Genomic DNA, 12,021 nt, shown 5'->3' with positions numbered 1-12,021 from the left:
CTTACTGGTATACTTACTATTTACCCCTCTCAGTCTACAGTAGAAAGAAGATCAATGAGGGCAAGGATTCCATAGCAATCGTTAACTCAATGCTTACTCAAACTCAAAGGTTAGAGGAAAACATGGTATCAAAAACTTGGCAAATTTTTATCAACTGAAGCATTGAAAATATTACATCAAAAGAAAACAATATGGCTACTGTGACATTTACTTCGCTTCTATTTTAGGCAAAATGACTTAATAAGTTACACAAAGACTTTACAAATCCTTACCGCGTCAATATCCCAAAAGGGTAACTGGAGGTAGAAAAAAAGGACTTATCTCAGGCCACACAGAAATCAATGGGTCATACGGATTTCACTTAAACTCGTAAACTCTCCTGGATGAAACTCTTGGCGCTGTCTCAGATACTCCCAATTCCTAAATATGGGAAGACAGAAGCTGCAGGTCAGCAGCTTGGGGAAGTCATCCCCGGGGGCTCACCTGTTAAACACAATACCAGTGGGTTGGGGTTTACTTAGCAACTCATCAGAAGTGCATTAACTTGCAAAGGCTTTCACTCTGTAAACCACTATCTCCAAATAAACGTTCGCAGCCTTCTTCATAAAATACGGCACAACAATCATCTAGGCATGGTAGCCACGGTAAAAAAAAAAAAAAAAAAAAAAAAAAAAAGACCTTCACCTCTGAGGTGACAGAAATCCAAGGCAACAGAGCGAGCAATTAGCGTCTATGAAGTACGAGACACCTGCGACGCCATGGGCATGTTAAAATTAAAAAAAATAATTAAAAAAAAAAGTCTACAGGAATAAGTGCATCTCTGTGAGGAACCTGGCTGCTCAGTTCGAGCGACGTGGAGGAACAGCCTTCGTTCCCGCCCCGGTACCTCACCCGCCACTCCCGTCCCAGGCGGCCTAGTTGACTCTAGGGCCACTTTCAGTTAAATCCTAGCTTCCCGGCTGCCCTTCCGTGTCCCGGGGCTCTGCGGGGCGGCTCGGCTTAACCCCCCCCCCGAGTTCGGGTTCCCCGTCTCTCAGCGGTCACGTCGCAGAGACACCCAGGGAGGCACACGTCCTCTGGGTCCCCAACCGCCAGCCCCCGCAAAAAGAGGCGGGAAGGCCGCGCCGGCAGCCGGGAGGCTCCGCCGCGCACATGGCCCGCCGCGGCTCCCACCCCCGTGCCGCGCAGGCGCCGGGCGAGCCGGGACTTGCGGTCGCCGAGAGCGGATCATTCCGCCGCTTTCTTTGTGTGGCTCGAGCTCTGCAAATGGCCTATTTCCCTTCCCTCCATTAAAAACAAAGCGCAGACCCCGTCGCCCCCTTCCTCCCGCCGGAATGGGGTCGCGGAGTGGGTGGGAGAGCGCTCTGCGGCCGAAGGCAGGGGCGGAAAGGCTGAGGCGCGGGCTTGACAGGGGCCGGGTCCGGGAGGGATGCTGGGAGCTTTGACTCACTCGCACACCATGTGTCCCTCCGCGCGCAGCACGGGGGACTTTTCGGTGGGGATTTTGGGCGCCGACCAGACGCGGCATTTTCGGAAAATAGCGCCCTGTGCAGCTGAAGCGCTTTGTGTGTAGCGGGGCCGCGTCAGCCCGGCCGGGTACGAGGCGCCTCGGGTCCCCGCACCACCTCCTGCTGCTCCCCCGTCGCCGCTCCCGAAGCTTTTCCAGGTCAGTGCGGGTCTGTGTAGGGCCCTGTTACCACCGGATGTGGAAGTTGATCTCTTCGCTGGTAAAAAATAATTCCACTTCCCCCGGAACCCAGATCATCCCCGCGATTTCCTGTTTATTGCATTAAGGCGCCGGGTTTCCGGGGCTCCTGGCCCCGCTTATTCCGCGGGGGTCGGCGGGGTCGGCCTGGGCGCCCGCTCCGCCCGCGCCGCCGCCGCGCTTTGTCCGCCGGGCACCCCGCTTCTGGGAGGGGCGGGCAGACATGGTGGCGGCCGCCGCCCCCTCCTCGGCCCCGGCGCGCCGCGGCCTCCCAGCCGGCCCGGGCCCGAGCGGCGGCCCCGGGGCGGGGAGGGGGTCGAGCCCCGGCGGCGGGGGCTCTGCGGGCGGCGGGCGGGAGCCGGAGGGAGGCAGGTTGGCGCGGCGCGGCCCGGCCGGGCCTCGGCGCCCGCCGCCGCCCGCCGCCCCGGGAGCTGCCGGCCTCTTTGTCTGGGCGCCCTGGCGGCTTCTCCGGAGCGGGGCAGGGGCGGCAGGGGCGGCGGGGGCGGGCGTCCTCGCGGGCGCAGCGCTGTGGGGCCTGCGCGGCCGGGACGCGCTCGGGCCGCGGCGGGAGCGGCAGCCCTGACGCGGCTGAGCGGAGGCCCCGGCCCGGCCCGCGCGCCGCCGATCGCGCCTGCTGCCACGACCGCGGGCTCTCGGGCCCCTGAGGGGACAAAGGCCCGCCGCTCCGGATGCTCGGATTCTGCTCTTGGGACCTGGCCGCCGGGATCTGCGGGTGCACGGCTTCGGAAGAAAGTTGAGAATTTTGCCAGGTCATTTCTGCCTGGACACAGTTAATCCGTGTGTGTGCAGAGAGCTCGGTGGAAGCCGTCGTGCCGCGTTCAGTCAGCGAGCATCGCCTCAGGGGTGCATCGCGAAAACTGAAACCAACGGGATAATAGAGGCCTGCCTCGTGTGTGTTTTCCCACTTTCAGCTTGTTTTCAGTACACAGACGCTTGCTTTAAACCTGATTGGACTGTGGCGAGCAGACATCTGTTCAAAGGAGGGGTGGCGACCACGGCAGTACTCTCGGAGGGGGGCTTGGTAACGTGGAAATATTGTAGGTGCTCTCTGCGAACACTGGTTTGCTGTCTCGGTTCAGGCAAGTTACTTTCTGAAGTATCATTTTTTTTTTTTTTAACCTGGAAAATGTTTTTGATGTAGTCAATAAATGGTCCTTGAAAAATAATTTCCCATTCCAGAATTAGAGGGGCACTATAATTTATTACGCAGATGGTAGTGTTGAAAAATTCTTTTTGCAGTTCGTTATTTCACGTATAGACCTACCCAGCTTGGTGTAAGTTGCTTCGCGCTGACCTATAACCATTCGGCCTTGGCACTGCCACTTTCAGGCTCAGGCTCTCTGATTTTAAGGAAATTAAAGATGGCCTTACGCTTTTATTAATTTTTTTCTCTTAATTTTACTCTTTACATATCCCCCCCCTCCCCATAATAGCTACAACAAAAATTCATTACAAGTTAATACAGGTGACATTAATACAAGTTAATACAAGCGGTAAGAGTGACATTGTTTTGCATTTCTGCAGGTCTTTTGAATGTCTGGTTTAAAAGACATCTAGATTCTTAAATCTCTACTGCATTCAGTCTGTGGTATCACACCGTGTAACCTCTGGAAAACTCCCAAAACTCCATTGTATGCTCATGCTTGTTGTTGTGTAATTTTTTTTTTTTTAAACTGAGAGATTTGTCATTTCTATCCTTTCACCATACAAGTCGAATCAGCATATTATACAAGACACATTTAAAAAAATATGGATAGGAGAGTTGATTTCTATACTTGTTTCTTGGGCTCTTTTTTTCAATTTGGGATTTAGATGCATAAACAGTATACAGATTGTGTAATCTGCATATGATCCTGGAGACTCAGGAACACTTGAAAATATTTTTAAGTGACTAAACTTTATTTTTAATTCCACAATTTATTTTTAATTATGTACACAAAATGTGAATTCCATGTTAGATACGCTTGTAAAAACTAGTGTGTAAAAGTAATATTTGAAGATAGGACACTGTCAAAAGCCCTGCAGGAGTTTCAGATTTAAAAGGAATCCTGCAGTGAAACATTTGGTCAAACAATACTTTTGTAATGCATATACTTAACTTTAGAGTTAAGTCTCCTAACTTAGAGTTTGAGTTCTCTCTTTCTGTCCATCTGGGTATTTTATATTTTAGGTTGGGGGCCAGTTACACTAAATGTGTGAAAATGTAAGGACATACTTTGGTTTAATGGTTTTGAAATGAAGCTAAATTCATTTCCAGTTGTTTCTGTGAACTCTATTTTGATTCTGTCAGACTAGTTCTCTACTGTTCCATCAACAGGAAGCATCTGGTCATTCTTGACATAATTGTTTGAAAATGCCAGGTATATTTTTGATGTTTGCCATGCAAATGAAAATAAATATCACATTGGATCTTGGTTAATTTTACTTGTCTCCCTTTCATCCAGCATCTCTAAGTTGTATTTATGGTGGAACTCATCTGTAGAATGGCCATTTTCCCCCCCCTCTTGAATACCTCATAAGTTAAGAATAGTAACAGGTAAAGCAAACAAGTCAGGAATTCAGAAGTCATTACATGAAGTTTTGAATCATGAATTTGTTTTGAGTGTGTATTTTTTTTTTTTTTTAAGATTTTATTTATTCATGAGAGACACAGAGGCAGAGACGTAGGCAGAGGGAGAAGCAGTCTCCTTGCAGGGAGCTGGATGCAGGACTTAATCCCCACACCCCGAATCACACCCTGAGCTGAAGGCAGAAGCTCAACCGCAGAGCCACCCAGGCGTCCTTTCCTTTTCTTTCTGTGTCCTGACCTAACTTGACTTTCTTGTTTCTACTACTTTTCTCATGAAATAAGTGCTCTTTAAGAATTTCTACAATCTGTTCTGTTTTCTTTTCAACTTCATAGTTTTTCAATCCAGTCATCATGTTGCTTTTCCCTTTCTTAGTCTGTTCAGAAGGTGGCATCTCCCTAAGGTTAAGGAGGTGTTTTTTTTTTTTTTAAATTTATGATAGTCACACAGAGAGAGAGAGAGAGAGGCAGAGACATAGGCAGAGGGAGAAGCAGGCTCCATGCACAGGGAGCCCGACGTGGGATTCTATCCCGGGTCTCCAGGATCGTGCCCTGGGCCAAAGGCAGGCGCCAGACTGCTGCGCCACCCAGGGATCTCCCTATGTTTCTGAATCGGCTACTACGCTTCTGCAAAAATTTAGAGTCCCTTCACCTCATAGCTTGTCCCTCTTTTACTCTTGCCCCTATGTCTATAACTTTCCTCATAGTTTGCCTTTGCCTGACAACAGTTGTCCAAAATGCCACCAGCGAGCTTCTTTTTTTAAAGTCAACTTTTATTTTTTAAAGATTTATTTATTAGTGAGCACATACAAGCAGGGTGAGGGGCAGAGGGAGAAGCAGGCTCCCCACTGAGCAGGGAGCCCCATGCGGGACTCCATCCCCAGACTGGGATCATGCCCTGAGCTGAAGGCAGACGCTCAACAGCCACCCAGGCAGGCGTCCCTGAGGGTGTATTTTTGAGGGGGGCAATGTTCCTTTTCAAGTAGCCTGAGTGTGGGTGAATTCACTGATGGGTCCATCTCCTCTCTTGTCTCATAAACATTAAAAAACAAAGGGAAACAAAACCTTAAAGTTCAGAATAACTTAGTTTTCTAATGAGTATCATTTCTTTGGCCCCAGAGCTAAGTAGTAATCATAGGTTTCTATAGCATTAATGTGTTTATCTAGGTATTCTCATTCTTTGAAGGTATTTGTTCCATCAGGCTCTCTAGAAGGTCTGCCAACTAGTATTAAGGACTGTATTTCCCCACTGTATTGACAACAGTGCTTTGCATAGAGGAGATGTGTTGATGCAGTCGCCTGTCAGTTCAGTTGTTGGTGGACCAGTGTACTTTCATTTAGGCTAAGTCTTTCCATGCGATGTTTAGAGGATGAAGCTTGAAATGATTTCTCCACTGAAGGTAAATCATATGCACAGAGGTGATGTATTTAGAAATAGGGATTTAAAACTCTTTGTCCTGGTTCTCTTACCTTTTAATGGGAATAATTGGAAAGGCTGGCAGTTAGGGTCACAAGACACTAATGCACTAATAGAGAATGTGGAAAAGACTCATCATTTTAAATGTACATTTAATGTGAATTAACACTCTGGTATAATTTTTGAAAAAAGTAAATGTCATCTTGAAGTTGGTAGAACAACATAGAACAGGTATTGGGGCACCTGGGTGGCTCAATTGGTTAAGCTAAGTCTGACTGTATGTTGGTGTAGGTCATAACCTGAGGATTGTGAGATCAAGCCACATATCTGGCTCTGCCCTCAGTGTGGAGTCAGCTTGGGATTCTCCCTCTCTCTCTGTCCTTTGTGCTGGTGCTCTCTCTCTCTCTGGAAAGAGGGAGGAGGTATTAGCCACACTTTACTTTGTACTTGTTGTATTATACCTGGGATAATTACATTGTGTCAGCTTTTAGGTAGCATACTATCACTTTGTGAGTGGGCCCTTATATCATTTCTCAGACTTTATATCAGAATCACCTGCAGGGCAAAAACACAGAGGCCCATGCTTAAGTAGGATAGGGCCTGGGCTATTGTATTTTTCTGAAGTTCCCCAGGTGATAGGCACACGAGTTTAAAAAGCTCTGAACTATAGTGCGTTTCCAGAGGACCTTGATCATGGGGGAAAGGACATGGGGAAAGGAGGAAAAAGTGAAAAACGCAATGTTTGCCCAAAGAAGAGAAGGAAACTCATCTAAGAAATTATGATATCTTTAACTCTTTAGAGGTCTACCACACAGATCAGGTTTGATCTGACTAGAAAGAACTAGGATCAATGAGTAGTAGTTAGAAGGAGGATTTCAACATACTTTCAAGAGAAATTTCCACAAAACAGTAAAATGTAATGGGGGTTAGGATTGAGTTGTAGGCTCTCTGCTTTCATTGATGATGTTCAAGTTAGGAATTCTAAGGTGGAGGAACTGATAGACTGAATCAGGAATTGGGCCAGGTGTCCTAAAGTTCCCTACATACTTTTAAGATTTTATGATATATGTCTAGGTTTGCAGGTACAAAAGTAGAAGAGCAAAAGCCAGTTGGTTAGCTTAACTGGATCATAGTTTTCACCTTCTTGGATAATGATAAATGAGTATTAAGTGAGAGAACTGTTTAACGAGGGCTTTAAACCAAACTATAATTTGGCAGGCTCAAAGCCTTAAAAATGTGCCTATGTCCTGATATGGAAATTCTCATTTAAGGGAATTGATCTTGATGTAATAAGGATGTGTGCAAAGATTTAGCTGTGAGCATCCTGATTGCAGCACTGTTGATAGTAAAAGCTGTGTATTAACATTTGACCCCACTCTCACATTAATCATATGACAGAGATAATATTTTCCTTTTTTTTTTTTTCAGAAGAGAAAACAGGCATAGGGAAATGGGGTAGCTTGTCTAAGGTAGCAGAGTTAATATGTGGTAGAGCCAGGAGTTGGGTCTACGCAGTTTGACTAGAGTCAGTAAGTCTTGATCTCTATGCTATAAAGTTGTACACAATCTAAATGTTTCACAGTGATTGCTAGGATACATATTCACAGTGGGGCACTGTCTAGCTATTAAATGGTATAAGAAGAATGGGAAGAGATGAAGAGATGTCTTGTATGTTAAATTAAAAAAAAAGGTAGATTTAAAAACAATTCCATTTTGGTTAAAAAACAAATATGCAGTTGACCCTTGAACAATAGGGCTTTGAACTACATTGGTCCACTTATACACAGGGTTTTTGTTTTTGTTTTTTTTTTTTTTTTTGTGATACAGTACAGTACTGCAAATGTTTCTCTTATGATTTTCTTAAGATTTTCTTTCCTGTAAGTTGCTTTACTGTAAGAATACGGTATATAATACATATCGGTAAAGCTCCTAGTTGGCAGTAAGCTGTTAACAGTTAAGTTTCTAGGGATAGAAGAGTTATACTCAGATTTTCAACTGTGTGTGTGGGGTGGGAGGGTGGGGAGTGTCTGTACCTCTCAGCCCTGCATTGTTCAAGGGAGAAAAATTGTATTGATGTCTGGAAGGATATGTGCCAAATTGTTAAGTGGTTATTTCTGAGTGTAGTTTTATAAGTGATTATTTTCTTTTTGCACACCCAAATTTTCTGACTTCTACAGTGAATATGTTTTTGTATATTACTTGTAATTAAAAGCATATTAAAATGTTGTATCTCAATAAAAAAAGATATTAACATAAACTGAGGAGCTTTGATTTTATACTGTGCAGTTTATGCAGTTTGACTTAGGAATTGCACATAGGGCAGCCTGGGTGGCTCAGCGGTTTAGCACCTGCCTTCAGCCCTGGGTGTGATTCTGGAGACTCCGGATCGAGTCCTGTGTGGGGCTCCCTGCATAAATGAATAAATAAAATCTTAAAAAAAAAAAAAAAAGGAATTGCACATAAATTTAGAATTTGTAAGCATGTAAAGTCTTTAGTATTTTTTTTTTAGTTTGATCCCTTACCATTCTAGAATATATTTATTGAACAGATGAAATAATCGTGGACTCCTACCTTTCTGTCATATTCCATTCTCTATTTTATATTTTCTTCCTCTTATGTGTAATATTTATATATATTCATCTCAGCTTTGTGACATTAGGCAATTTACTTAATTGCTCTGCTTCAGTTCCCTCCTTCGTAAAATTGGAATAATTTCATACCTATGTTGTAGTGGTTGGGAGGATTAAATGAGTTACTGCATATAAAGTGATCAGAACAGTGTCTGACACACATTTAAAGTTCAGCAAATATTAGCAATTATATTTATAGGATCATAGTGCACTAAAACCTTTGGGGTCTAATAGGTTTTGGAATTAATAATTTTTTGGATATAGGCAAGGTCATAATGTAATGTTTCAACAGAATCCAGTCCTCTTCAAAAACATTTCTATTTCTGCAGGAGAATGTATGAAGGTTTACACCAAGTAGGGTAAATAGAGACTATAAATAGCTTCTTGTCACTTTAGGTAAGGTTTTGCCACCAAAAGAGTCTTTGTATTTTGGAATTGCAGTTAAGGAATCTGTAGAACATTTACTACGTTTTGAGTCCTATTTTATTTTATTTTTTAAGATTTTATTTACTTATTCATGCGAGACAGAGAGAGAGAGAGGCAGAGACATAGACATAGGCAGAGGGAGAAGCAGGACCCCCACAGAGAGCCCGATGCAGGACTTGATCCTGGAACCCCGGGATCATGCCCTGAGCCAAAGACAGATGCCCACCACTGAGCCACACAGGCGTCCCAAGTCCTGTTTTATTTTAATGTTAGAATGCATACCTTTTTGGGGCTCCTGGGTGGTGGCTCAGTCAGTTAAGTTTCTGCCTCTGACTCAGGTCATGATTTCCAGGTCCTTGGATAGTGCCTTGCATCTGACTCTGCTTGGCAGGGAGTCTGCTTCTCCCTCTCCCTCTATGCTCTCTCTCCCTCTCTTACTCTCTCAAATAAGTAAAATCTTAAAAAAAAAAAAAAAAAAAGAATACATACCTTTTCATGTTATATATATATATATCATATAGCAATAATTTAAAAATTAAAAAATTAAGGAAAAAATGCTTACCTTTATTTACTTTGATTATGAAATATGTTAAACCTCCACTAGTATTGTTGATTCTATTACATAGTGCAGAATCTTTTCTAGAAGAGGCTTGAGAGTTACTCTTACTCAATTAGCTTTGCTCTCATTACACTTGAGGAATAAGACATTTTTTTTTCTATTTTGTTTAGGTTTTTAATTCTAGTTAGCTTACATACAGTGTTACATTAGTTTCAGGTGTACAGTATAGTAATTGAATAGTTCCATATATCACCCTGTGTTCATAAAAACAAATACACTCCTTAATCCCCACACTGATTTAACCCATCCCCTATTCGCCTCCCCTCTGGTAACAATCAGATTGTTCTTTATAATTAAGAGTCTGTTTCTTGATTTGTCTTTTTTTTTTGTTTGTTTGCTTGTTTTGTTTCTTAAATTCCACATATGAGTGAAATCATATGGTATTTGTCTTTCTCTGACTTATTTCGCTTAGTATTATACTCTCTAGCTCCATCCATGTCAAATAGCAAGATTTCATTCTTTTTTTTTTAAGATTTATTTATTCATTCATTCATTCATTCATTCATTCATCATAGACATAGAGAGAGAGGCAGAGACACAGGTGGAGGGAGAAGCAGGCTCCGTGCCAGGAGCCCGACGTGGGACTCGATCCCGGGACTCCAGGACCGTGCCCTGGGCCAAAGGCAGGCGCCAAACCGCTGAGCCACCCAGGGATCCCCTCATTCTTTTTTTTATGGCTGAATAATATTCCATCTCTGTCTGTCTGTCTCACACACACACACACACACACACACACACCCATCTTTTTTATCCATCAATCGATGGATACTTGGGCTGCTCCTATAATTTGGCTATTGTAAATATGCTGCAGAGGGTTTGTAAATAAGCAGAGGGTTGTATGTATTGTTTTGAGTTTGTTTTTGTGTTCTTTGTATTCTTTGAGTACACAGTAGTATGATTGTTGTTTGGTAACTTGGCCTGCGATAGCAACAGTTCTTTAAAGCAGATGAGTGGAAGCCACTATGGTACCTCTCTTTAACATGCTCTCCCATTCTGTAGATGTGGGAACCGAGGTGAATATTTATCCTAAGTCATAATATTAATTATAGAACTGAACATTGAAATTAGGTTACTTCCTCTGATGATAAATTTATTGGCTGTGCAGCCCTTCTGATTCCTTTTTTTTTTTAAAGATTTTATTTTTTTTAATTTTTATTTATTTATGATAGTCACAGAGAGAGAGAGAGAAAGAGAGAGAGGCAGAGACATAGGCAGAGGGAGAAGCAGGCTCCATGCACCGGGAGCCCGACGTGGGATTCGATCCCGAGTCTCCAGGATCGCGCCCTGGGCCAAAGGCAGGCGCCAAGCCACTGCGCCACCCAGGGATCCCGCCCTTCTGATTCCTATATTCCATTGTGCCTATAGCACTTACCATGTATCCAAACAGAGGAAAAGCATTTAAACAGTGTCTTAGTCCGAGCTGCTGTAATAAAAAAACAGAGGCTTGGTAGCTTATAAACAACAGAAATTTATTTCTTGCAGTTCTAGAGGCTGGGAGGTTCCACATATAAGGTGCAAGTATGGTTGGGGTCTGGTGAGGACGCTTTTCCAGTTACAGACTTCTCTGTTGTATCCTCACATGGAAGAGGGGTGAGGGAGCTGTCTTGGGTTTCTTTTTTTGTGGGGGGTTGGTTCTTTTTATAAGGGCATGAGTCTTACGATCCTTTCTCATGACCTAATCGCCTCCCAAACATCTCACCTCCTAATACCATCACTTTGGGCATTAGGAGTTCAACATACAAATTTAGGGGACAGGGGAAAGACACACGAGCATTCAGATCATAGCAAACAATATGGTGTTAAAGTGAATGATCTGATAAATTTCTCTTACATCCCAACTGGCTTATATGAACTCTTAAATCTTTGCCCATGTGATTACCTGTGCCTTCAGCCATTCTCTTCATACACTCTTAATTTCTTCTCCCTTCCTTTATTGCTGTATGCATTAGATGTGGCCTGAACTTGACACCAATCACTTCTATCATATTTACCTGTTGTCAGATCTTTCCACTATTTATCTCCTCTGTTTCTTTTCTTTTTTTTTTTTTTTTCACAGATTACAGCATATTTATGGAGGAAGGCGGGTAATTATGAAGATTTCTTGGCCACTATAAATTAATGCTGAACAATTCCCAGTGGGCCCTTGGTACTGTTGGCAGTTATTTTGTTAATCTCACATTTTTGTTTTCTCATATATCTTCTTCCTCTCTCTCAGAAGATGCCATTGATTTTTACGCAATTGAAAAAGAAAATAGAGTATAAGCTTGCACATTTTTTTCATTGTTATCATAACAAATCTATTCTTGTCTCTTATTTTGGAACTGAATGGAAGGAAGAGGATTCTTTTGCTTTTTTAGTAATCTTACTACCACACTTACTTTTCCTTTCTCATCGCTTTGATCGTTATTTGCAATGGTTGGGTAATAATCTAAAAGTTATTGAAATTGCTCAGTTTTTCTAAGTTTTATCTAAGTTTATCATATTTAAATCTTAAAGTTTTTGTAATACATGTTTCTCTTTTATTATTTCTATCCATTAATCAGCACAGTTCTTTTAGATTATTCTTTACTGGTCTCAGTTTGTCCTGAGGCTCTGCATTGCCTATTATCTCCCTTTTTAGCTTTGGAACTCCTCTTC

General features: G+C 43.1%; 1 protein-coding gene across 6 annotated transcripts in view; it reads left to right on the top strand.

Annotated features, from left to right (window-relative positions):
- Nucleotides 1-1,234: 1,234 nt before the first annotated feature.
- Nucleotides 1,235-12,021, top strand: part of GABPB1 (GA binding protein transcription factor subunit beta 1) — a 64,517-nt gene continuing 53,730 nt past the window's right edge. For 3 of the 6 annotated variants that reach the window (XM_038580400.1, XM_038580395.1, XM_038580401.1), the window contains exon 1: nt 1,706-1,727. The gene's annotated coding sequence lies outside the window, so the exon portion shown is untranslated. Of the gene's footprint in view, nt 1,667-1,705; nt 1,728-2,311; nt 2,806-12,021 lie in introns of those variants that run through there. The other 3 variants (XM_038580398.1, XM_038580396.1, XM_038580397.1) reach the window with 3 other exon arrangements.

The sequence above is a fragment of the Canis lupus genome, chromosome 30 (assembly GCF_011100685.1).
Source record: "Canis lupus familiaris isolate Mischka breed German Shepherd chromosome 30, alternate assembly UU_Cfam_GSD_1.0, whole genome shotgun sequence".
NCBI lineage: Eukaryota > Metazoa > Chordata > Mammalia > Carnivora > Canidae > Canis > Canis lupus.
Note: the sequence above shows the minus strand (reverse complement) of the source record. Positions and strands in the feature narration are given on the sequence as shown.